Source organism: Mesocricetus auratus, unplaced genomic scaffold, assembly GCF_017639785.1.
Source record: "Mesocricetus auratus isolate SY011 unplaced genomic scaffold, BCM_Maur_2.0 Super-Scaffold_100018, whole genome shotgun sequence".
NCBI lineage: Eukaryota > Metazoa > Chordata > Mammalia > Rodentia > Cricetidae > Mesocricetus > Mesocricetus auratus.
Window position 1 is genome coordinate 10,672,105 of NW_024429199.1, and position 27,083 is coordinate 10,699,187.

The 27,083-nt window shown below is 44.6% G+C and overlaps 1 long non-coding RNA gene across 1 annotated transcript; it reads right to left on the reverse strand.

Moving 5' to 3' along the window:
- Positions 1 to 6,482: 6,482 nt before the first annotated feature.
- Positions 6,483 to 26,481, reverse strand: LOC121132889. The gene is made up of 4 exons (XR_005869593.1): positions 26,355 to 26,481; positions 10,857 to 10,943; positions 9,867 to 9,995; positions 6,483 to 7,515 (listed from the first exon to the last, which is right to left on the reverse strand). It is a non-coding gene; the product is annotated as an uncharacterized LOC121132889 (long non-coding RNA).
- Between the last annotated feature and the right edge of the window lie 602 nt (positions 26,482 to 27,083).

The window sequence follows — 27,083 nt, forward strand, 5'->3', positions numbered from 1 at the left end:
TACTCCTCATGAACCTCTGATCTGTTTTTGGACAAGGAAGGAAACCCCAGCACCTTTCAGATGCTAAGACGTGGGTGGAGCTTCCCAATAAGACTTGTAAGAATACATAATTACACTTGGTGTGTTGTTCTTCTAAAACATTAGACACACCTTATGAAAGCTGAAAGCACAGGTTTTGGCTTTAGGCAGAACTGAGTCTGAATTCTGCCATACAGTCTCCAGAAGTGTGCTCAGCCTCCCCATGACTGTTCACGCATCTGTGAACTGAAGTAGATGGGATATTACTAAAGCAAAAAATGGCAGGAAAGGAAACTTTGGCAATGTGTACAAGAAGGTAGCATGGTACCCGTTTTAGTTTTTGATGCTATGACAAACACCTGGTGAAAAGGCATCTTGAATGAGGAATGCTTTATTTGGGCTTGATCTGGAACTTTGGTGAAACACTACGTGATGGTGGAAAGGTATAAGAAACAAAGCTGCCCATCTGATGGAGGCCAGGAAGCAGAGATAGACACTGGCAGCCTTCCCCTTTCTTCCCCACGGAGGCATTCCATGTGGCATCCCAGTCCATTGGATGGTGCTGCTCTGCCTTAGGTAGGGCTTCTATTGCTCTGATAAAACACCATGATCAAAAGCAACTTGGAGAAGAAACGGTTTATTTCATCTTACACTTTCAGGTTACAGTCCATCACTGAGGAGAAAGTCAGGGAAGGAACTCAATCAAGCAGGGCAGGACCCTGGGGGATAGATCTGAAGCAGAAACCATGGAGGAATGCTCATTACTAGCTTCTGCACTCTTCATGGATTGCTCAGACTTTCTTATACAGCTGGGGACACTGGCCCAGGGTTGACATGATCTACAGCAGGATGGGCCTTCCTACGTAAATCATTGATCATAAAAGTATCCCATAGTCTTGCCCAGAGACAAGTCTGGTGAGAGCATTTTTCTCATTTGAGGCTCCCTCTTCTCAACTGATTCTAGCTTGTGTCAAGTTGACAAAAACTCACTAGTACATGCTCTCATTTAGGGGGGGTCTCCCCACTCTTAGCTAATTGTCTCTGGAAAAGCCCCTACAGACATACCTAGAAATATACCTTATTACTCAATAAGGTATTTGTGGGGGGCTCATACTGATTATCAATTTGACAGAACCTAGAATCACATAAAAAACAAGCCTCCCCAGTATACCTGTTGGGAATTACCTAGTGTAGCTTAGCCTTCGGGCATCTTTGTGATTGATTGATTGATTGATTGATTGATTGATTGATTGATTGATTGGGTAACTGAGGTGGGAAGACTTTCCCACTGTAGGTGGAATTATTCCATAGGCTGGCATCTTAGAGTGAATACAAAGGAAAAAGTGGACTGAGCATGAGAATTCATCATCCTCTGTTTCCTGACTGTACGTGAGATGTGATCATCTGCTTCAAGTTCCTGATTCCCTGCCATCTCCACCATGACAGACTGGTACCCAATTAAACCCTTCCTTCATTAAGTTTGCTTCTATTTGGGTATGTCTTAAATATTTATAACATTTACTTAGTGAAGGGGGATACATGTGGAGTTTGGTGGACGACTTGCTAGAATCAGTTCTCTCCCTCCACCCTATGGGTTCTGGGAATTGAACTTGGGTCGCCAGGCTTGTCAGCAAGTACCATTTCCCAGTACACCATCTTGCTGGCCCTTCTTGGGGTATTTTGTCACAGCAAGGAGACAAGTAACTAATATGGTGCAGCACTTCTCAGTAGTCAAGTTCACAATCAACGCTGCTACATATAGTGAAGGATCAAAATGATATAGTTAAATTCGTTACCTTTCTCTTCACTGTGGCTCAAATCCTGACAGAAGCCACTTAAAGGTTTGTTTTCAGTTCTGTCTCTGGGAGTTCATATGGCTGTTTCTCTGCTGTGCTTTGGCAAAATATAATAACTGTGGCAGCGTTACATGGTGGAGACTATTCACTTTATGGTAGACAAGGAGCAGTGGTGAAGACAGCAGGAGTTCAGGACAAGACAGCCCAAGGACACCCCACCCTCAGAGACCAATTTCCCCAAGCTAGGTCCCACCTCCTGAAATGTCCAGAACCTCAGAAAATCGGGCCACCTGCTAGGTCAGCCTCTCAATTATTTTATTATCTTCCTCAAAACTTCCTTTGGGAAAGATACTTCCTATGTGGCCCCTAATAATATGAGTAAGCACCATACTTTTTAGTTTCCACAGTGAGTAATAAATTCATACCTAGTCATCATGTCCTAAAACTGAATTCCTAACTGTAGGGCACACGAGCCAGTCAAAGATGGCGTTGGGGGGGGGGGTCAAGAGGGCGATTCCTGAGTTGTTTACAAAAAAAGATGATTGGCTGCCTAGATGGAACCAGATGAGGTCTCTGCATGAACAACTTGTGTTCACTAGGTAAAGCCTAGGGCACCTAGGTGAGTGATGGGCTGACCTTTAAAACCATTGAGTGGCTGTTTCCCCTGCACTGCAGGTTTTTGCTTTAAAAGATGCTTGCTGTGTGGTAATAAATGAGTTCTTGCTTGACTAGACTCCCTGCTGCGTCTGATTGTCTCCGGAATTCTAGAAGTCTAGGGAACGCAAGCAGCACACTTACCCTTCGACCCAGCTCAGCCTTCCATGGTTGGGCTAAAACCCTGCACCTAGCTCGCCTAATATAAGTATCAGAAGTGAGTAAGACATTAAAGGAACCAAGATGCCACTTGGGTATAAGACTCACAAGTTGGTACTTTTAACTTTAGTTCAAAAACCTTGACAGCAAAACCAAACTATCTTCCCGTGTCAGGATCCCAGAATTTGCTCATATGGAGCAGTCATTAACTCATCTGAAGAAAAACACTTGCTACAGTGTTCTTGTGGGTGTAAGAGGACGAGTTTGTTGAGTTGGTTCTCTCCTTCTACCTTTTCATGGGTCCCAGGGATCAAACTTGGGTCAGTATGTTTTCATGGCAAGTATCGTTACCTGCTGACCCATCTTACTACCCCCACAACTTCTAAGATAAAGTACTATATTTAATGTTTAGTAACAGCCTCCTAATACACCTATCATTTCATCTGAGTCATTTGTTATCTTGTCCTGAACCGAATTTCCATCATAAATCTAGACAAATGTGATATTTCTTAGTGTGAGTATATAAGCATACATCTCAATGGGCAGTTAGCATGCAGGAGAGACTGGCATCATTAATGCGCTTGGAGACAAGTTAGCAGTGTTTGCTGAAAGATATGACCCAAGTTCGTTCTTAACAATTGCCATACACTGACTTGTGTGACCTGAATCAGAAATGAGCAATATTTCGCAAATCAGCAAAATGAAAGTCATTGTCATGTGAACTGTTTCGTATAGGACGTTCTGCCTTTTGGGCCAGCTGCGTTCCAGAGGCTTGGAGTCATTGACTCTTTCTCTTTAGAAGGTTCTGCCTCCCCTTTCACCTTCTTGGATGTCACAGCCACAGAGTGCAGGATTAATCCATCAGGGAAAAGACACCAAATCCTCTGAAGCCAGTGCTGAGGGGCAGGTGATTTTCCTTTTCATCTCATGGGTTTGATGGGTATCAGTGCATTAGACACAAAAGCAGTGAAATGCCCAACCACCCTGTTGCACATAGGGCCACCTTTCTTAAGACCCCCTAAAATCTATACACTAAGCCAGGTCAAAGTTCTTAAAGTATATGTGTTTAGAACGTGATCTTTTGATTACTACTCCCCTTCTAATGGAAAAATGGTGGAAAATGTTCCTAAAACATGGGATTAGGTGTGACTTGACTTGACGAACTTTATTCATATGGGTCCTAGGCAAAGCTTTATACCTAATTTATATTCACAGACGTCTTTGGAGCAGGGTTCTCTGAACTGCTCTGTGATACACTTTCCTGTTCTCATCCTGACCTCAGAACAGAGGTGTGGTGTGAGGTGTGGCATGGAGGTAGATATATATATATATGATTTGAACAATTGCTTGAGGAATCTCATGGACCAGTATCCTTGTAAATGTATTTTTGGAAGGGCAAAAGTTCACATTGTAGAGAAAAAGCCCTGTGTGGAGGCCAGAAGCAGACTGAAGTCACAGCCCTGCCTGCCACTTACTGATCTGAGAGATTTCTTAGACTCCTCTGAGCCCTAGTCTCCTCCTATCTATATCCTGCCCAGCAGTTGTTGCACCTGGTTTCCTGGTGGGTGCCTGTCTACACCAAGGACAAGGCTTCTGTGGCAGTTTGAAAATATTTGGTCCCCATAAGCTCATAGGAGGTAGCACTATTAGGAGGCGCGACCTTGTTGGAGGAAGTGTGGTCTTGTTGGAGGAGGTTGGATTATACAAGGCTTTAATCCAAACCTTGGGGCTGGAGGGCACCCTTTAATCTGGGCCACACCTTCTGCAGATGTTTCATTCAGCCTGCAGTCAGACAACTTCCTGTTGCCTGCCAGATGTAGGACAATCAGCTATTCTCTAGAACCATGCCTACCTGCGTGCTGCCATGCTTTCCACCATGATGGACTGAACCTCTGACCAGTCACCAAGCCATCACAATTAAATGTGGCTACATGGTGTCTTCCTGATGGCTCCTTTCTACCTTCCTCTTCCCAGAATTCTCCTAGTCTGGTAGCCCCACCTATACTTCCTGCCTCAGTCATAGCTGTCTTCAGACACGGTTTGACATGCTGGATATTTCTGGAACATACACTGCTCCTATGTTTCAAAGAATCCTCCATCCTGGTTTCTTCTTTCAAAGCCCATCTGAAAAATGGAAAGCAGACAGACTTAGACTCTTAAGTAGCTTTCAGGCTGACAACCTGCTGGGTGAGTGAGACTTGAGTCACCATCTGAATACTGGAGAATGGGGTGACTAATTTTCCAGTGGTGGAGAGAGAAGGGTAGGCCTGAGAGAGAGGAGCTGTCTTCACCCTACTTTTCAGCCAAGATCAGGAATCTTTGTCAATCTGCATGTGTAATTTTACCTGTTTTTTTCTGAGCATTTGTTTTGTTTTTAAAAATGAAGACCTAGTCACTGTGCTTAAGATGCAGAATGGTGGATTCCTTGGCAGTGACTGTGAGAAGGGCTGATCACATACTCTTTCCACCTGTCCAGATTCCATCCCTGCTGCTTACACATTTTCTTTGGGAACCTGTCCACTGAGCCTGCTTCCCACCAGCCCCTCCAGGCTGCCTGTCCAACTGTAGATAACTGGGTTATCTCTGGCCATATCCCAGGAGATGTCAATAATGGATGAGTCAACACTTAGGAAGACAGAGCATCTTATTAGAGTGAAATGTTAATTAGGACAGGAATCCTTGGAATGCAGGAGCAAGCAGAGGGTTTGGACAGTAGGGAGTGTGTAAGCATTATATTAAGGAATTACTCTGTGAGCAAAATATAGAATTAGAGGCTTCAATCTGAAGAGGTAATAATAGCTGTTGGTTTTACAAAGCCCGGAAGTTTTACAGTTTCTTTTTGTTGTGTTTTCACATTTGAATTGTGATAAAATACACATAACATAGAATTTACCATGTTACCCAGTTTCAAGTATATGGTTCAGTGGCATCAGATACCTTCACATTGCTGTGAACCACCAGCCACATCTAGAACTATTTTTGTCTTGTACAACTGAAACTCATGACCATTGGATTATTAGCTTGGTTTTTATCTCTTCTTTGGATTCCTGGAATCCATTATCCTACTTTCTGTCACTATGAATATGACTGTTTTGTGTGGTTATACTAATACACGATCCTTTTGTGACTGCTTTAGTTCATTTAACTTTGCAGTGGTTTGAATAAAAATGGGTCCCAGAGGCCCAAAGAGAATGGCACTTTAGGAGGTGTGGCCTTATTGGAGTAGGTGTGGCCTTGTTGGAAGAAGTATGTCACTGGGGGTGGCCTTTGAGTTCTCAGATGCTCAAGCCAGGCCAGTGTTTCACATTCTCTTCTTGCTGTCCACTGATCTGAATAAAGAACTCTCAGCTACTTCTCCAGCACCATGTCTGCCTGCACGCTAACATGCTTCCAGCCATGACAATAATGGACTGAACCTCTGAGCTGTAAGCCAGCCCCAGTTAATGTTTTCCTTTATAGGAGTTACATGATCATACAAACACTAAGACAAACTTCTTGTCTTTTAGATTCATCCATATTGTAGCAGCAAATCCTTACATTTTAAGGATGCACTACATTCCATCTGGTTCAAAGCACACTTTCTATATCTGTTCCTCTGTCAAAAGACTCTCAGGTGGCCTCTTAGATATTATAATATAAGTGTATGACCTGATACAAACTCACATGTGAACCGGGCATTGGTGGCGCATGCCTTTAATCCCAGCACTCGGGAGGCAGAGGGAGGCAGATCTCTGTGAGTTTGAGACCAGCCTGGTCTACTGAGCGAGTTTCAGGACAGTCTCCAAGACAATACAGAGAAACCCTGTCTCGAAAAAACAAACAAACAAAGAAAAACCTCAAATGTGATGGCTCTTCTTGGGTGCCAACTAGACTCTATTTGGAATTAAACACAAAAATGGGGCATACGAGGGGGGGGTTGCTTAATTTGAACAGACACAGAAAGTGTGGTTTGGACCAGATGGAATGAAATTCATCTTCTATGACTCCGACTCAGAAGGCTGCATTGATTAAATGTGCATTTAACCTGCTGCTCACCTATTTGAAATATATTTCTTCTTTCTCCTTCTTTACCACATCTACTATAGTACCGTAGTTTAGCTTTTGCAATTTCTGAGGTGACTTCATGGCCATCCCTGCTCTAATTTCAGTCATTTCCATTTAGGAAGAAGTCTTTCAGCAAATAATCCCCACCCCACATTCCCACATGAATGCCCCTGAAGTTTGTACGGCTTTGGGTGATCCTAGATGGCTTGAGGCTGGCATGGTTATCTTGTCCCTCTACAATAAAAAGGGTTTCCCATGCAGACGCAGAGGCAAGCGGATTTCTGTGAAATGGAGGCCAGTCTGGTCTACAAAGCTACATAGGGAAACCCTGTCTTGAAAAAACAAAAAACAAAACAAACAAACAAAAAAAGGATTGGCCAATAGACAAATCTGGGGGTGCATTTTCTTGATTAATGATTGATGCGAGAGGGCCCAGTCCACCATGGTAGTGGCACCCCTGGTCAGGTGGTCCTGGGTTGTACAATAAAGCAGGCTGAGCAAGCCATGGATATCAAGCCAATGAACAGCTCCCTCCATGGCCTCTGCTTCCGTTCTTGCCTCCAGGTTCCTCCCTGGCTTCCAGGTTCCTCCTGACCAGGCTTCCCTTGGTGATAGACTGTGACACAGAAACACAAGGCAAGCAAACCTTCCCCTTCTAGGTTATTTCTGGTCATGATCTTTATCGAAGCAATAGAAACGCAACTAGGACACTCCTGTCCGTATAAGAACAAGTGGAGCCAAGTCTAATTTATAACTGTGTCTTTAGATGCCTGACAGCTCCGTAGAAGATCCTCCTTCCATCTGTTTCACAGGCAAGTCACCGGACACAACATGAACATGCCGTCTAAGGGGAAAGAGACACAAGGTTAGTCGTTCTTCCCGCTTGCCCTTGCCCAGCACACAGTCTCTGCTGTGCCTTCCCTCGGCTGTTTCTCCTTGCAGCTCTGAGTTCACTCTTGTGGTCAGCTGTAGACATCTAATCTTTCTTCCTGCCATCCTTTCTCCAGTTACAGCACAGAGATCTTCGACATCGATCCCATAGCCCTCTTCTCCATCTCTTTCCCTGAGTGCCTTTGAGAGAGCAGATAATTGAAACCCATCACTCAGAGTTCTCTATTGACAGTCGTCAGTGAGCATGCCCCCAAATGGCCAGTGGGCAAAGCAAATGGTCAAAACAAAGACAGGGAACTTAGTGCTGGGTCAAATAGAGACATGGGGGGGGGTCTGAGTTCATGTTCACTCTGCAACTTGATTGACATATGAGATAAAATTAAGTGTACTCATACAAAGAGGCAGTCGTTATAAAGCTTAGGACAAAAAAATTTATATGAGACCGTCTTTCTACCCAATCTTCAAAACATCACACATGGTTCTAGTTATGACAACCTCTTCTCCTCTGTACTTCGCCTTCTCATATTTATACATCAGCACATCTAAGCATTTCTACATCAAACAATATACTTTGGAAGAATACTCTGTTATTTTTCCCTTTATCCACACAAGCACAATGGAGTATCAATGGAGTATGTGGCAATCTTTATACTCAGAATCTTGGGGTAGGGGATTCGTAAGTTTGAGGCCAACCTGGGGTACGTAGTGAGACAATGTCATCAAAGACCAAGAACTAGGAGAGTACTTACTTGGCATATGGAAGGCCCTGGGTTTGATCCACCCCTTTCCCAGCAAAAGATGACTTGTTGAATGAATAAATGCATGTGAGATTCATTTGGGAATGTAGCAAATACATAATGGTCCATGGCAGGAATGGGATTTTAATTTATCTGAGAGTTGGAAGAATGCTAATGAAAACTTTCTACAGCGCATTTCCTTTCTCTGGAAATAATCATTAGAACAGCTATTTGCTGCAAATACGAAACGGAAAGGAACATGTTGTTTTGGAGAAAACGTAAAATAATGACTGAACTGGCGATTTGTAGTTTGGAATTGCTCGGTGTTCTGCATTCCAATAAAAGGTAACAACATTTGGTGAGAGTGCCCTCACCAAGTTAAAGAAGGACACTAGGAAACCTGGGGATTGATCTGGACAATGTTGGAGATTCATGTTGTCTTTTATAGCTGTGCATGTGTCTTGATTCCAAATGTGTATGTGGATAACCTGGCCCTGCATGTGGGAAGGGTCCTTTAAGAGCCCCTGCCTGACACTGGCTCCAGTGCATGAATTGAGGCACACCCTGCTAGCAATAGTATCTGTTATTGTCCATGCTGGGTGTGGGGTTGGTGCATGCCCACCACAGTCTGCTCTCAGGGGACCAGAGGCATGCTGGACTGAAGGATTCCAGGAGGTCCAAAAAGCAGGGGTTCCGTAGATACATCCCTTCCATCAGGATACCCAGAACCCAGCCATGAAAATGAACACGAAAGAAATGACGTCCTTGTTCATAAGTCACGTGATCTGGGAATCTTTCAGCCACATCCAATTGGAACTATTGAGTGAAAGAGCCATTATCTTCCCAGGGTTTTTATAGTTACTCTGAGCAGCTCGCAGCTGTCCCAGCCATGTCTCATAGGAAAAATTTACTCTAAAATCTCACGTGTGACAATATATTAGAAGAAACGAGACCAGTAAACAAGCCAGAGGGCACTTATCCCCTCAAAAGAAACAAGAGGACAAGGAAACCACCGTCTCCCTCCTCGGGGCTGATGCTTCTCAAGTTCTGGAGCAAGTTCATGTGCCATGGCTTCCCTTTCCTTCGCCAAGGTGCCCTTCCTAACTGTGGTGCTTATTCCCACTCCCTTCTGCCTGGATCTTCGTACCAAGTGTTCCCAGATTTCCTGTCCCTGCCCCCACCTCCTTCATCCTGGCCTTGTGTTTGCTCATTGGTCACATTGTCATGTGAAGCACGATCCCTCAAGTAATCACTGTCTTGAGTTGTGTGCCAAATACTTGCCATGGGTTTGTCCTAGTTCTTCAAGCCCTGCAGGGGGAGGTGGGGTTTCTTACTCCCTCCATCCTTCTCTGTGTATCTACCAGCATTGCAGGCATTTGACCAGGACTCCGAAAGACACTTTTGTTAAATGTGTGGAGAAAAGGCTAGGGTTCTAGCCAAGTGTCCTTCTTCCTCTGTCCCAGGAAAATTTTCCTCATGCTATGATAACAAATTCTCACATGTTTCCCAGCTTAACAACAGAAATAAATTCTCTTACAATGTTATTAGTAAAAATTCCTCAAGGCACCTCATTCTGCTGACTAAAGATGTGTAGGGCCACCACAGTCCTCTGAAGGTTCTGGGTGAGAATCATTTCTTCCTTCTTCAAAGTGGTGGCTCTCAGCATTTCTTGGCATGGGGCATGTCATCTTCTTTCCTGTGTTAAGTGTACCATCATCATTCTGCCACAAGGATACTTGCAATTTCATTTAGCGCCTTCCTGCAAAATCTCGGAGTTTCCCATCTCAAAATTCATAACCACAGGCTGGGGAGAAGGCTCAGTCAGTAAGGTGCCTGCCCAGCAAGCATGAAGACATGGGTTCAGATCCACACCACACACACATATACACACACATGTGCAGAAATACACATATGCTACCCACAAATTAGTCACATCTGCAAAGACCCTTTTGTTCCTATGTAAGGTAACAGTTACAGGTCTAGGAAGTAGGTCTTAGTATCTTTTGGTGCCATTATTCATTCTACTACAAGGTATAATGTAAAAATAAATATAACAGCGAAGAAAGAAGTGTTAGAAATGAAGAAATTCAGCTCCCAGTGAGGTGTCGATCAATCCTCATGATCCACATGAATAGGTATATGCCCAAGTACTCACAAATCTGTAACAGGAAAGGTATTTCCTGTCACTGGCCTCAGGAGATGGTTTAATGAGTAAAAGACCTGCAGTGAATGCATGTAGACCTGAGTTCAGATCTCCAGCACCCATGTAAAAAGCCAGGCTCAGCAGTGCATATGTGTAATTTGGGCACTGAGGGGCAAAGGGTAAAGGCAGCAGGACCCCTGGAGCTCACTGGCTACCCAGACTAGTTTCAGGTTCAGTGAGAGATCCTGCCTCAAAAAACAAGGTGAAGGGTAATTAAGGAAGATGCTGAATTTCAGTCTCTACCATCCACAGGCACACGCGCACACATATGCACACATACACATTTTCAACTTTTCTACAGATCAAAGTTTTATTCATAAAGAAACACAACAAGCCAGGCATGGTGACACACACCTGTATCCTCAGCCCTCTGGAAGGTGAAGGTGAGGCTCTTAGGAAGGATAGGTTCCCGGTTAGTTTGGCTACATATTGAGATCCTGTCTGAAAAACCAAACAAACAAACAACAACAAAAAAGCAAAGAATTAAAGGCATGTTCAAGGCATCAGGTTGAGACTTGCCAGAATAACAAAAGAGATATTTGAACTTCATGAAGGGAGAGGTTGTTTCTTATTAAAATGTTTTAACGCCTCACTGGATAAAGATAGTTTTTGAGGTGGATACCCATTAGCAATTACATGAACAAGTACCTGGAAAGATAAAACATAGTTGAATTTCCCACCGTTTCCATGCAATTATATAATCTTATTCCACTACTTCCTTCTAAATCACAGGAGGAAGTAGGAAACCGTGTGAATTATAATTATAATACCTGTGCTTTTACAATGATTTGTGGTTTACAAAGCTCATGACGTATCTCATCACTATCAAGTATAGTAGGCAGGGGGGCTTGTTTTCAGATGAATAAAGAGTTTCAGAGAAAGTTAATGACTTAGTGAAGAAAACCTGGCAAAACAAACAAACAAACAGCTGCCAGATTTAACAATGATGGGCAATCCCTGAATCTCTACGCCTTATACTTTAGGTTCAGTGACAGTAAGTGCAAGCTAGTTGTAATGGATTTACTTTTAATTAGGAAATGATTAATTGACATCTGTGAGAAGAGATTCTTCAATCGGCTGTTTGTCCTGCTGGAGCCCTGGCAGTCACGCATGCTCCCAATCTGCCTTGTTTGTCTGGGTTTACCTCTAAGCTGGACCCAGATTTAATTCAAATATGGGGTTATTTGTAACATAGAAATACTGGCAGCAAGATCAACAATCTGGTTTTTATTTTGGTTTTGTAGCTTAGTCTAATGAGTGTATCTTGGAGCCTAATTTTAGGCTAGTCAAACAATATAATTGATCCTAGAATATATTTAAGGTACTGTGTCAGGACTATGGGGAATCTCAGAAAGGTGCCTGCTATCCTACCCACCCCATATATCTGATTTTAGGGTCACGGATGTTCCAAGCATTGGTTGCTGCTGTAAAGACACTCATAAGCCAGTGAGGGATGGGGACACAGGAACACACTAGAAAAGATAAATTTAACATGGCTGTTCTGTGCAAAATAGTTCAGGGTTCAGGAACAAACTCCTGAGAGGAGTCCTTAAGAGGCAACTTTTAAGAATCAATGATGTTAATAAAGGGAATGGAGGACTCACTTAAAAAGGGGGACACAGAGCTGAGACAATGGTATTCCTCAGCTGTGCCTCTTGACACCAGAGCCAAGAATGGCACCTCAACACTGAAATTACATCCTTTCTCTTTCACAGTGTCCACTATAAACTCCCGCGTGAGAACTGTAGTCACAGGAGAAGTTGGCGAAGCTGTATTTTCAGCGGCAGAGACCACGGCAGTGTTCTGGACCGATGAGCTGATCAGATCATGCACTTGAGTGAAAAGCCCCTTTATGGGAAAAGAAGGGAAGTGGGTGTCTGGTTTCAGTGAGCCCCCAAAGCAAAGGGCGGACAACAGTAACAACAACCATCCAAAGGAAAATCAAATCTAAGGGAATACTCAGAAAATCCCTTAGGAGGGAGCAACCATTGCCGAGGTCCAACATGTTCACCCTCCAACCCTGCACCTGGGAGGAGTTGCAGATGTCCTGGATCTTCCTCTGCACTCCTTTCCACTTCCTGTTGAGGAAGAGCCTGAGGTCCAACATGTGCACCCTCCAACCCTGCACCTGGGAGGAGTTGCAGATGTCCTGGATCTTCCTCTGCATGCCTTTCCACTTCCTGTTGAGGAAGAGCCTGACTCCTAGTGGTTGGAGTGTGCAATTGCAGATCTTTGGGATCAGGGCTTCAGGAAACAGAACCACAGTGTGTATGTGTGGCTGCGATCGCGTGCGTACATGCGTGGGTGGGTGCGTGCGTGCGTGCGTGTGTGTGTGTGTGTGTGTGTGTGTGCGTGCGTGCGTGCATGTACTTGATTGAACATACAGCACCCAAAATGAAACACAAGGTCTAGTAGGTGAGCCTATGTAATGCATTAGGGCAGTGATTCTCAACCTTCCTAATGCTGCGACTCTTTAATACAGTTCCTCATATTGTGGTGACCCCCAAACATAAAATTATTCATCACTGTAATTTTGCTACTGTTGTGAATTGTAATGTAAATATCTGATACACAGGATATCTGCTATGTGACCCCTGTGAAAGGGGGTTGTGGCCCAGAGATTGAGAACCACTGGTGATGGTATGTGATTCCATCTATGCTGTGGAGCAACACTGCCCTAGAGAAACAGACAGTGAGCCATATACATATTTCAAATTTTTCAGTAGCACATTTCTCAAAATCAGGAATAATATTTAAAACAAAACAGGAAAACTTAATTTTCAGAGGATGTTTCTTTAAACACAAGAAATCCAAATTTTTCATTTCAATATGTAATCTGCATTAAAAAGAATTAACAATACAAACTTTATATAAATGGGATCTGTTCAAAACCCTACTGAGCATTTTAGCATCCGTTGTGAAAGACTCATGGAAAATGCTCAGGAGATTTGAATCTGGCTGAACCAAAGGATCAACCTGGGCTAAAGCCTGGGAGAGCCTACTTCTGGCCTAGGATCCTGCCTGCATCAACAGGGAACCCACAGGATATTAGAGGTGGAATTTCAAGGCCAGCGATTCTGACTGGCAAGTTAATGAGGGAGTGAGAGGATTCTGCAAGATTGATGATCACGCAGGAACTAGGAGTGTCAAGAGTTTATAATACGCTCTTTGGGAACTACTGGCCTGGGGACTGTGGACAGGTCGACTCACGGACCAAGCAACCCAGAGTCTGCTGACATCGCGATGCTAATCCCGCCCCCACTCGGGGGAGAGGTGAACATGGGCTCCTGTCTCAGGCATGACTTCTGCTTGCCCTAGTCTGGGGACTTTGGGCAGGTTTACTCACCCCAGGTGGATCAAGCCATTCAGAGTCTGCCTCCACCCACTGGGAGAGAGAGTGTCTCAGACCCGACTGCACCAATCATGTGACCCATCAGAATATTGGACCAGCTTGCACCCACCAGAAGAGAACCTTGGACCTGTACCCACCAGGAGAGGAAAAGACCCCATCTGCATCCACTGGAAGAAGGGATGGGAAGACGAACATGTAAGAACACATTCAACAACAGAAAAACCAATATAATGCCACCAGATTCTAGGGACTCTACACCACAGACATGAACATCGCAACACAGATGAAGCAGAAGAGAGCAACCCAAAACCAACTGGAAATCTAACCGATAGTGGAGAGGCTACCTTAAATGCCCTTCCCTGGTAATGTATGCCATCCTAGAGATATACTAGGGGAAATAGATCCAGTGGCTGATGGAAGAAGAGGCAGACACCCACAGCTAAACACTGAACTGAACTCCTGGAAACCAGTTGCAGAGAGGGAGGGGTGATGAGCAAAGGGGTCAAGACTGTGCTGGTGAAACCCACAAAGACAGCTGACCGGACAAGGGGGGGAGCTCATGGACCCCAGACTGATAGCTGAGAGGCCAGCATGACTGACCCAGATCCCCTGAATATGAATGTCAGTGAGGAGGCCTTGGCATTCTTTGGGGCCCTGGCATTCAAATGGACTTTGGGAGCCCATTTCACATGGAGGGATGCCCTCTCAGCCTGGACACATGGGAGAGGGCCTAGGCCCTTCCCTGGGTGATATTACAGACTTTGGATATCCCCCATGAAGGGCCTCACCCTCCCTGGATAGTGGGGGGGTTGGGTGGGAGGTTGCCGGGGTTGGGGGGGGCGGGGAGGGGAGGGAGAGGGAGCTGGGATTGACATATGAATCAAGCTTGTTTCTAATTTAAATTTAAAAAATCAACCCCCCCCCAAAAAACAACTTCATGAAAATGATAAAGACATTGAAAGAGGAAATGAGAAAATTCTTTGAAGAAATGGAAGACAAAAACAAACAAAAAATTTCAAGAAATGGAGGAAAAGACAAACTGAAAATTGGAAGAAACAATTCAAACAGTGCAAGGTTTGAACGCTGAAATAGAGACAAAAAAAATAAAAACAAAAACGAAAAACAGTCTGAGAGAGTGCTGGAAATAGAAAAGCTGGGTAACTGATTAGGAACTACAGATTCGAACATAACCAAGGGAATACATGAGATTGAAGAGAGAATCTTAGTCATTGAAGATATACTAGGGGAAATAGATTAATTGACCAAAGAAAATCTTAAGACCAACAAACCCCTAACAAAAAATCCTTGAAATATGGGAGACTGTGGAAAGGCCAAACATAAGAATAATAGGTATAGAAGGTGAAGAAACCCAACTCAAAGGTGCAGAGAACATATTCAACAAAATCATAAAAGAAAACTTTCCCAACTTAAAGAAAGACGTGCCAATGAAAGTACAAGAAGCTTACAGAACACCAAATAGACAGGGTCCCCCCCCCAAAAAAGTCCCCTCACCGCATAATAATTAAGATCATAAACATATAGAATAAAGAAAGAATATTAAGAGCAGCAAAGGAAAAAGGGCAAGTAACATACAAAGGCAAACCTATCAGAATCACACCTGACTTCTCCATGGAAACTCTGAATGCCAGAAGGTCCTGGATAGATGTTCTACCAACACTAAGAGACCATGGATGCCAGCCCAGACTACTATACCCAGCAAAGCTTTCAATCCCCATAGATTGATATTGAAAACAAGATATTCCATGACAAAACCAGATTTAAACAATTCATATCCACTAAAGTACTGGAAGGAAAACTCCAACCTAAGGAAGTTAACTACACTCAGAAAAGCATAGGCAATAGATAATCCCACTTTATCAAAAGCCAAAAGAAAAAGTGGAGTAAATCCACACACAATACCACCACCAACAACAAATCCAAAACAACCAAGAATTAACACTCAATCTGGCACTAGGGAAATGTCCAGGTATTTACAAGGATGACCCCAACTAACAATCTAAGCAGTAGTGGAGAGGCTACCTTAAATGCCCTTGCCCAATAATGAGATTGCTGACTACCTTATATGCCTAGAGCCTTCATCCAGTACCTGATGGAAGCAGAAGCAGACACCCACAGCTAAATACTGAACTGAACTCTGGAATCTAGTTTCAGAGAGGGAAGAGTGACAAGCAAAGGGATCAAGACCAGGCTGGAGAAACCCACAGAAACAGCTGACCTGAACAAGGGAGAGCTCATGGACCCCAGACTGATAGCTGGGAAACCAGCATAGGTCTGATCCAAACCCCTTGATCGTGGGTGTCAGTTAGGAGGCCTGGGCAATCTATGGGGCCTCTGGCAGTGTATCAGTATTTGTCCCTAGTATTCTAAAGGACTTTGGGAGCCCACTCCACATAGAGGGATACTCTCTCAGCCAGGACACATGGGGGAGGGCCTAGGCCCTGCTCCAAATGATATGACAGACTTTGAAGATTCCCCCATGGAAGGCCTCACCCTCCCTGGGAAGCAGAAAGGAGATGGAATAGGGGATTGTGGGGGGAAGGGAAGAGGGGAGGGAGGGGAAACTGGGATTAACACGTAAAACAAGCTTGTTTCTAATTTAAATTTTTAAAAAAGGAAAAAAAAAGAAAAAGAAAATGCTCAGGAGCTATGTGTGAAGAAGGGCTATCCTGACATGACCCCAGAAGACTGCCCTTTCCTCTTCATGGAATTGGGGGTAGCAGCAAAGTGAGATTTGTATTCAAAAGACAAATTTGTCTTTAACTTTTAAGATTGTTTGATTATTTATTTTTTGTGGAGGGTAGACTGGCACCTTCATGCCACAGCATGGGAGGTCTGAGGACAACTCACAGCATCAGTTCTTTCCTATCATTAGATTCCCAGGGCTCTAACTTAGGTCCTCAGGCTTGGTGGTAAGTACCCTTACTCCCTGAGCATTCACACCGACTCCAGGTACCTATTTTTCCTAAGTATGAGAACAGTGCATTCAAAGGAGGCAGAGTGCAAGCCAGAAAAGGAGGCCAGAGCCCATTGTAAAAAAGTATATGCAGGGGAATTCTGAGTTGGAATTGGGAGCTACAAGGCTGACAGTGCTGATAAAAAAGGAGGTTTAATTAGAATCCAGTCCAGAGAGAGAGAGAGAGAGAGAGAGAGAGAGAGAGAGAGAGAGAGAGAGAGAGAGAGAGAGAGAGAGAGAGGAAGCACCCTCTACCTGTTCAAGAAAGGGACATTGATATGTTAAGTTGATCAGCAATAGTAGAGCTGATGAAATCCAAAGAAAAAGCATTAAGGCATCCTGGAAGCCAAGTCCCCTGTGCCCAGGAGCGGATGCTTTAGTCTTGGAAAAACACGCAATACCTGTGGAGCGTCTGCCCCGTGCTGTGGAAATAGCAACGAACAAACAAACGAGAATGCCTGCCTGAGCTGATTGTATCTTTGGTGCAACTAGGCAAAGAGCTCCCAAGAGACGAAGAACTATTAGGGTGCACTAAACTGCAAACAGCTTTGGTGAAACAGGAGAGCAATTCAGCGTCCAAACGCTCAGGCAGTACATCACAAAAGCTGAACAAATGTGAGGTAAGGGAGGGAAAGTAAACACAAAAACTATTTCTACGAGAAGCCGTGTTTCGTTCGCGCTGCTGTGTACTGGAGGGATGTAGCCCAGACTTGGCTGCATGCTTGCTGCTCTTTGCCTGGGAGCCTTGCATGGCTGTTGCCAGCATGAGTATGCTCACCATTAGGGGAAGGAGATTGGTGAAGATCTAAAGAGTCTCTATGTCAAGGAGCCAGGTTGTGAAGCAAAAGCAAGGTCCGTAAGCCTAGCGGCCATAAATCAAAAACAGCTTGATGGGTATCTATTTAAAACCAATTGTTTGAAAATTATTATTTCCTAATAATAGTGACTAAAATAGCATTGAAGATCAAAATAAGTCTGAGGGTAGCCATATATAGTTCACTCGGTGTTCTATAAGGGGAAGGGAGAAGCCTCCTTTTCCTCCTCTCCTCCAGTGACCTTGCCCTCACCACCTGCTCTTACCTCCACAGTGTCTTAGTTAACTAACACAGGAGCCATAATGGCCTCCCGAGCTTTAGATTGCTGCTTGCCTAACTTCCCCCAGATTCACCTGTACTCAGGAGGTTCCCAGGCAGCAGGTGTCTCTGGGATTCTGGGAGCAGCTAGTCCTGGGATGCCTACTGGGCAGCTTGGGGAGACCACACGCACCCTGTCACCACTGATTTTTTTTTGCAGGCTTCCTCACCGGGCTGCTCACGACAGACACCGGAGTGTCTCTGGGTTCTAGGACAATGGGAGCTCCACCAGAGAAGAGGTACGTGAGAGATGCTGACACTCCTCTCCAGCTTCTGCGCACATTGCTCTTTTTCCGCTAATACTTTAGTAAAGATAGAAGTTGCCTCAAAGCATTGATGGGAAATGATTTTATCTCCAATGGCCAGGGGCAGAAAAGAGGCATTTGGATAGCCGCTTCATTCCCCAAGTTCTCTCTGCACACAGGCCTCTCTCCTATCAGCTCATCATTGTGAGGCCAGGGACCCTGGGGAGGGCATTTCCCTTCTCAGCCTCCATAAGACCAACACCCTGGTTTGCACTCCATCTCAGTACAATGACTTGTACTTGGACACCAAGTTTTCCAGGGCACATTTTTGTAACTCTTTCCTTCCTGAAGGGCCTCAAAACAAACCTCGGTTTCCCATGACGTTGGTCTTTTTCCACATACCAATCAACAGGCCAAGTCCTAAAACCATGATGGCATAAAAGAACATGTGAAGCTGGGTGGTGCTGGCACATGACCTTACTACCAGCACTCTGGAAGGCAGAGGCAGGTGAATCTCTGAGTTTGAGGACAGCCTGGTCTACAGAGTGAGGTTCAGGACAGCTGGGTCTACCCAGAGAAGCCCTGTCTTGAAAAACAAAAACAAAAAAAGTATGACAATAAAAAGTTATTGAGGAGAAAAGCTCGATATGCATGTGTGTTACATATATACAGACCTGTCACATATTGACGTATATACAGATATATGAAGAAGTATTCACAGAAACACACACTGTAGAAGCAAATGCACACCAGTGATGATTTCATTCAAAAATTGTTTAAAAAACTAACGATTTCATTCAAAGGCTCACCTCCATAAAATAGAATAGAAAGTGAGAGTTGAGGTTTTTTGAAAAATTACTGCCACCGCAGTTTGTTTGTGATTATACAACAACCAGATGGAAAGCAATCTGGAAGGAAATCTGTTTCGGCACTGCAGTGAACAAACACGCATAGAATGCTAAAAACTTGGAGTCTCAGGAATCTGGCCAGAACAAGACTTTGTGCAGCAGTAGGATGTGGCAGCCACATAAACTCGAGAGACCTCTTGATCTGACAGCTGCAGGTGGACCTGGAGCAGAGTAACTGTGACTAAAGCTTAAATATGTGTTTCCAGTCAGGTTAGGCTGTAGCAACTCTAGTCTGTCATCTTGCCTTCCAGGGAGACTTGTCCCCCGCCATTTTCCTTTGTGTTCCTTTTGAAGAAAGAAAAGATTGACAAGCTTCCTTCCCACTTTCCTTCCTTCCTTCCTTCCTTCCTTCCAGCCTTCCTTCCTTCATCCATTCATTTTCCTCTCAAGAGAAACAAAGTCCCTAGAGCTCACTTCAAGTGACCTTCGAGTGATCTGAGCTAGAACAATTAGGAATTCATTTATTATTAATGTGTACTCTTAACAAAGGAGTGTGAGCATCTTAAGTAAAATATCACTTTGTACTGACTATGCTGTGAGTCCTGAGTATCTGGGAAAGAAATCTCATGGAATAGTTTGTGCGATCAGCTTCAACAAAAGAGAAATGCTCCTTCCATCCACAGGAGAAACACGGAACAAAAATGTGGTCAAATAGTGAAAGTGTGTGGATAACCGTGGCCCTGCGGCAGTCAGGGTCTGTGATGGTGTCTGTAGCTCTTGTTACCACCAAGGGCTTCGCCAATGCCTAGGGTCTGGGCCGCCACCTGAGGTCATATTGGTGTCTGAGGGCCATACTGCAGCCAGGACGATACAGAGCTGAGTGGCCTGTGCTGCTACCTGGTGCCATGGTGCCATGGTGTCATCCAGACCAGACTGCAGATAAGGACCATGTCTGGGTCGGTGGACTCATTGCAATCAGGAGATGTGTTGATGTCTGTGGCTCCTGTGACCACCGAAGGGCATGAAGATACTTGGGGTCTGAGCTGCCACATGGAGCCAGGTTAGTATCTGAGGGTCACCCTGTCTGAGTGGCCTGTGCTGCCACCTGGGGCAATGGTGATATCCAGGTCTGATCTGTTGTAAGAGCCATATCTGGGTCCATGTCCCTACAACAGGCAGGGTCTGAGTTGACATCCGTGGCTTCTGTTACCTCCAAGGGCCATGAGGATGCCTGGGGTCTGGTCAGCCACCTGAGACCACGTTGGTGTCCAAGAGCCATGCTGCCGCTGGGGTCATACTGATCTGGATGACCTGAGCTGCCACAGGGGCCATGGTGACATCCAGGTCCGAGCTGCTGCCAAGAACCACATCTGGGTCCGTGATCCTCCCCTAGCTGGGGTCTGTGTTGATGTCTGTGGTTCGTGGCGCTACAGGGACCCTAAGAACAATGCATGATGAAATCTGAGGGCCAGACTGAGCCCAACTCTGCTCTTTGCTGGCCCTAGGAAAGCTGGCCCTGCATCTTGCTGAACACTGCAACAAGAGAGCTGCCCCCGTGCACTCAGGAGATATGGCCTCACCCCTCACCACAGGCGTGGGAGAGTTGGCCTTGGTGGTATGGGAATAGGAGAGTTGGCCAGTTCTGACCAGTTCACTACCACCAGGCCCATATCCAGGGCCATGGGTTGGCCCACCTCAGCATCTTTTCCATCCGTGACCCACTGGGGCATGTAAAGGGACTTGTCCTACAGAACGATACCCATAGCATCTCCATGACTCGGGGAGCCTTGGGATATCTGAGAAGAGTCTTGGTGAGGGTCCAGTGAAGATGGTGTACCGAAACCACAGACTATAAAGAGAAGCCTTTTCCTTGAGAGAAACCTTCCCACCAGCCTGGTTCCAGAGCCACATCAGTCCCAAATAAACACACAGGAGACTATATTAATTATGAAGCTGTTGGCCTTGCTTGCTTGTTTCTTACTGGCTAACTCTGACTTAAGTAATTACCCCATAATTGTTAATCTAAGTATTTCTCTTACCGGAGAAGTTTCCAGGCTTCCTACCCCATGGTGTTACATCTCGGCGTTTTGTTTCTTCTACCCAGAGTCCTCCTCGACTCCTAGTCCCACCTATCTTACTTCGCTATTGGCCAACAGTGCTTTATTGACAAATACACAGGACTTCCCCAACAACAGACCTTGAACCAGACTAATGATTCCTTGTAATGAACATTTGCAAGTCAATCTGACAGGACAAAGTGTGACACACTGGGGCTCCCAGTGCCTCTAAGACAAATGAGGAGATGTTGGAGAGGCCAAAATATGGAGGAGCAAAGTTTGCTTGCTTGCTTGCTTGGTTTTAATACTTTTTACATTTTCTTTGGGGGGTGATGTAAGGATGAAGGGCAGTTATGGAGGGAATGACTGGGAAATGAGTGGAATAGGGGTGCATGATGTGAAATTCCAGAAGAACCAATAGAATATTTGTGTTAAAAAATGTGTGCATAATGAATTTGTTGTTAGTGAATCAACAATAAACACTAGACACAGTGTCTCTGAGCAGAAACACAGGATAAGGACTTAGTCCAGGCTCAGTGGGAACTGTGATAAGAGGCAAAATACAGCCTCAGACAGCAGAGATGACCCAGGATTTGCTAGTTCAGAACCTCACAGCAGATTAATGTGAACTGTGAGAATCAAGTACAGGCTTTGTTTGAAAGCTTTCAGCTCTGTTTATTAAAGTTTATCCTCCTGAGACTGACATTCAAGGCCCATACCTTTGTGCCCTGAACTAATTCTTTGCCTTCAAACTTCCATGTGAAGTGTAGCTACACTGGAAAAGCCTTTGGTTCGGCACAGGACCCTGCAGAAAGCATACACTTGTGTCCCAAGAGAAAGGTCTGAGCTGAAAGGCCCATCTTCCTCAGGCGTGGGGGAACACATTTGCCCTTTAAATTCTCTTGGCAGCGAGCTCTCAGAGTCCATTGTTTCTAGAAAACTGTTTTGTAGTTACCACATTAGTGACTTCATACGCAACCCCGAAGCCAAGTCAGGCTGTGTTTACTTCCTTCAGTGAGTTCCTGGCTCGGAGGAGGGGTTTGCACACGGCACTAACCTCAGCTCTGACATTCTCCCAAAGCAGGAGATTGTTCCAGGATGCAAAACCACACAGTGACACATCAGAGAGAGGCACGGGTAGGAGGGCGCAAACCTTTTAGCCAGTCTGCAGATATTTGGGGCATTAAGAATTGCAGATCAGTCAAGCATGTGATACACTTCTACAAATCCCAGCCCGATGCAGGAGCCTTGCTGTGTGTTCAGTGGTGGCATTGGTTACATGGTGAGTAGCAAGTTAGACAAAGATATACAGTGAGACCCTTCCTCAAAAATCCAGGAAGGAAGGATAAAGAAAACAAAAGAATGACAGATAAGGGGATTTGAACCCCCATTGAAATCCAGAAAAGTCCTTACTATAACTCAGACTTTTGCATCATCTCAAATCATCCACAGTTGGACTTGTCTTTATGGCCTGTGTGGCGGTGTACCAGGGAAATAAGAAGTGGGTAGCCTCACATTCACCTCTGTGTTGGTGTTGAGTAGCTCAGTGATCCAGAGGTGCCAGCCAGTGACAAATGGCAGTCCAGTGAGCAGCTCAGCGAGGAATATGAGAGCCATGAGAAGCAGCTGCCTCGTGGACAGGCTCGGAAAGCAAGTGTTTCCCACACAGTCTTCTCTGGGGGGTGACAATCTGGGTCACAAAAGCATGTGTGAGCATGTAATCCCTGCAATGCATGTGACTGATTGCAAACCCTTGGGTCTCTGACTCATCAAGTAGTGTAGATTCCCCTTACCACATCAGCTACCGCACCATCACGTGACTGTTCTTTAAGCATACCACTTCTTCCCAGGCCCGATCGCCGTAGCTGTGGGACTATGCTTCCCTTTTCCTGCATGTTAATTCCCTCTGTCTCTGCTGAGATAACTTTCTGTTCTGGTGATAGTGTCTCACTCCATCCTGGGTGAGGACAGCTCGTCCTTAACCTTCACAGTAGGCCTGTTATTACCTAACAAGGATTCCTTTCCTCGTTGGCCTCCTTAGCTAGGCAGTGACACTTGCTCAGAGCAAGGACTGAGTCCTTGTACTTGTGACTCGGACAGTCAGTCCAGATCCTTCCAAGGATCCTGATACTTAAATGGACAACCACAGAAACACGTCTGTGAGCAGCTAATGAATGCACTGTGGTTCTAAAGCTGCTCTGGTTTCAGGTTGTTCTGTTAACAGTTATGACAGGCTCGTTCCAAGGGTAGAGTTCCTTCCAAAGTTAGACGATAAGGTGGTAAGACTTGATGTTCTAGACAAGAGAAACAGGATATAAACTGAAAGCAGACACTAAGTGGAAATATAAGCTCTGGTCACTACCTTTGTAATCAAAGAAAGAAGGGAAGAAGCATGAAGCCTGCAAACAGTGAATATATCCTAACCACCTCAAGACTAATGCCAAAAAGTATGAGTTTTCTCTTTTCTTGGGAAATGACTGACATCAGAAATACAAGTAGGACAAAGATTGTGTCCTGGTCTCATGGAATTCTGTAGCCCAGTTGAGGAGGCAGGTGTGGGTGTGAAAAGAATCATTTCAATCCAGCAGGATCTGTTCTAGCATGGAGAACAATAACACACACACACACACACACACACACACACACACACACACATGAGTGGGCAGCTTAGTGTCACCCAAGCAGGCTGGCAAAGTTGACCAGATAGGCAATGGACCAGAGGGAACAAGCATATAGAATCATGGGTGCTTATAAGTGAGGGGAAGCTGGGCAAGTAGAAGCTCATGCGGACTTCCTAGTTGGAACTCTGAAAGAAGAAATACAAATGACCCCAAGCAAGCCTGGAATATATGCTGAGATGTTCTGATCTCTGCTCTCAGTGTCCCTCTCCTCTTCACAGTGGGTGGGAACCAGACACTCTCATCAGTCCAGTAGGTATTTAGCCAGCAATTGAAAGGTAACCTCAGTGGTGACCAAATATGTGACCAGGACAAGAGAAATATCTGTAGGGGATGGAAAGCCCAGGAGACCTCTGTATGTCTGAGGCCTTCACAGTCATATTTCTACTTATAGTGACTGCCCGAGGAAGGGCTGGACTGGGGAATAAATCTAATGGAGGTGGTACATGTATGGGATAAGACAGTTAGGTCAAGAGGATAGTTACCTGGCCAGTTAGCACTTCCTGCCTCATCCTATCTACAGAGAGAACTTGCGGGGAAGCTATATGCTCTACTGAAAAGGTCGGATGTGCATGTGTAGACAGACAGACAGAAGTGGAGGTATAAATTGCTATATGCTACACTTTCATTGGACAGGGAGAAATCAGAGGGAAGAAAGAAGAAAGGGGTCGGGTATGTAGATAGTTGAGTGGGATAAGCAAACAGAATGTACCCAGCAGGGAGACAGTAGTACTGCCCTCAGGACTACTGTGCCATTTTGTCCAAAAAAAATTTGCCCCTTCCCTGTATGTTTAGACCTTTCTCTGTTGCAAAGACATCTGCTTCCTAAAAACCAAGGCAGAGGAGTCTCTAAGCCCCAACAAGTCCAACTCTGGCTTCAGAAGTCAGCTGTTGCTCCAGCTGTTGCTGCACTTGGCAGGTTGAATTAGCTTCTTGGCTGCCCTCCCTGAAACATGCAGAGACTAAATGTGCATGTGTGTGCGTGCATGTGCATACTACATAGGTGTGCGTGCGTGTACATGTGTGTGCACACATGTGTATTCTTGTATGTGCTAATGCATGTATGTGCACTAGCACATGTGATTGTGTGTATTTGTGTGTGTGTGTGTGTGTGTGTGTGTGTGTGTAGGATCTCTCAACAGAGAGGCCTTGGTGTATCATATTCCATTACTGAGGCTTTACGGATAAAGACAGGTAGGTTTTGTCCTTGGTAACTCACATGGACAAATGTCCTGACTGAACACCTTTGAGTCTAGGTTCTGCTGTCCAGTCCACTGTCCCTCAGTCTTTCAGGAAAGAATTCATATTTACACAAAGACCCTTAACTCTTTCAGTTTCCTATTCTGTGTGGCTTCTCTGCCTGGAGTCTGAGTTTTACTCCTCCTGATGCAGCCTCTGGGATAGCTGGAATTACGGACAGGTGTCACAGTACCGGTCTCTGTGTTTGCCTCTTAAATACCTTGAAATCTGTGCTGGAAACTCCCCCATCACTTCTCCACTGTGTGGAAGGACCCTTCCTACTTCCTCCAAAGCTTCCCAGATGCTCTGCTACTGACAACTTTTCTTTTCCTCTCTTACTCCCCACCCCGCCCCACCAAAGACCACTGTTTCTATTGCAGCTCACTGGCCTTGTCTGGCTCAAGCCCAGGAAACCATGCATGGTTCTAACTACCTTATCCTTACAACTTCCTGAAAATTCACAAGACAATGTCATTATCTGTAGCTAGTTAGCACACACATGAAGGTGCTGTGTAGGGTATAGCATGCTCTAACTCATTTACTCCCCCAAAAAGCCCTAAGACATTGCTGTTTTTCAAAGGCAATTCCTGGCTGTTAGAAGGGTTGGGAGTTTGGGTTTGTAACAAGCTCACTGTGAAATCTGGCTTTGGACTTATCACGGCTGCGTTCTGTGCATTGGACCTACATCAGAAGGCTTCCACTAAGAAGTCTGCTAGACCTCATCCTGTCACTCCTCCAGTTCTAAAGCTTCCAGACAACTCTGAATCTAATAAAAGCCTATTAACACAATGCATACCAATTTGCAACTTGTTTTCCTGTACTTATGCATCATTATCAAAGGACAAGGCAAAAGTATGATTTTTGTTGCAATAAAATGAAAACAATTACAAGATATTTTTAACACACTATGTTTTAAGTAATATGTTACTATCAGTTCAAAGGGGAAGGCAAATTACCATGGATGCACAGACAATCAGAAACATTGAAATGAGTTTGTACAAATGTTTCAAACAGGTGAAATGAGCAAGTACATGACTGTTTTGCATTTCTATTGATAATAATATTGTGTGTTAGTTTCTGTTTTCTGCAACTCAGATTATCAATAACAATGGAAAGTAGAGAGTGATAGGAAGGGTGTGTCTATAACCCAGACTAATTATTTTACCTACTGTAAAGTCTTTTGTGGTTTTCATTGATATTATAAGTATAGTATTTTATTTTATAAATATACAAAAACCATTCCTCATACACATGTAGAAGCTTGAGTTATAAAGATTCAGGTTATGAAGAACCATTTCCCCTTTAGAATAAATGAAATGTACCCACCTGATTCTTCCATTCTCTTTAAGAAACATGTGTCAGAGGAATTTCGCAACCAGGTGCTGTTCCCACAAATGATTCATCTGCTAAGACTGCACTCTTACCTTTAATGCCTGCCACTGTTGCCATGACCATCAATCACAGGACATTACCAGACCGGAAGTCTTGAATCTTGCATTAAATATTTTGACTAGAAATCTGACTTTGTTCTAACAGAGTGTCCTAACATGAAACACATTTACCAAAACTCTTCCAAAGGAGGATATGGCTCTATTTCCAAGAAGCAACCAGTTGCTTCCCTTCCCCAAACACCTGCTTCCTGCCTTGAGATTTGGGGCTCTGATAGGACTAGAAACCGACATTTGCTTATGAAGGGTTCACCTAGTAAGAGGAAGACTGTAACCATGCCCACCCAGGAGCAACATGTTCAAGATGCAAGCCCTCCTGGTCTTTTGGAGGAAGCAGGAGACACAAATTCAAGTTCAGGCTGGGTGTGGTGTACACCTGTTATCCAGCTTTCAGGAGATGCAGGGACAAGGCTATCCGATTCCTGGCCAGCCTGAGCTACATAACAATTTTTAAATTAAAAATTCAAATGCAAGTATGTAGTTTGTGACTTGCAGGAATTTCCTCAAGTGGGCTAGAAAAGGAGCAGAGCACTAATAAAAACCTCCTCACTGAGCCTCTCTCTTAGTAGGTAAATGAAACTAATCTCACAGGGAAATGTGATGGTAC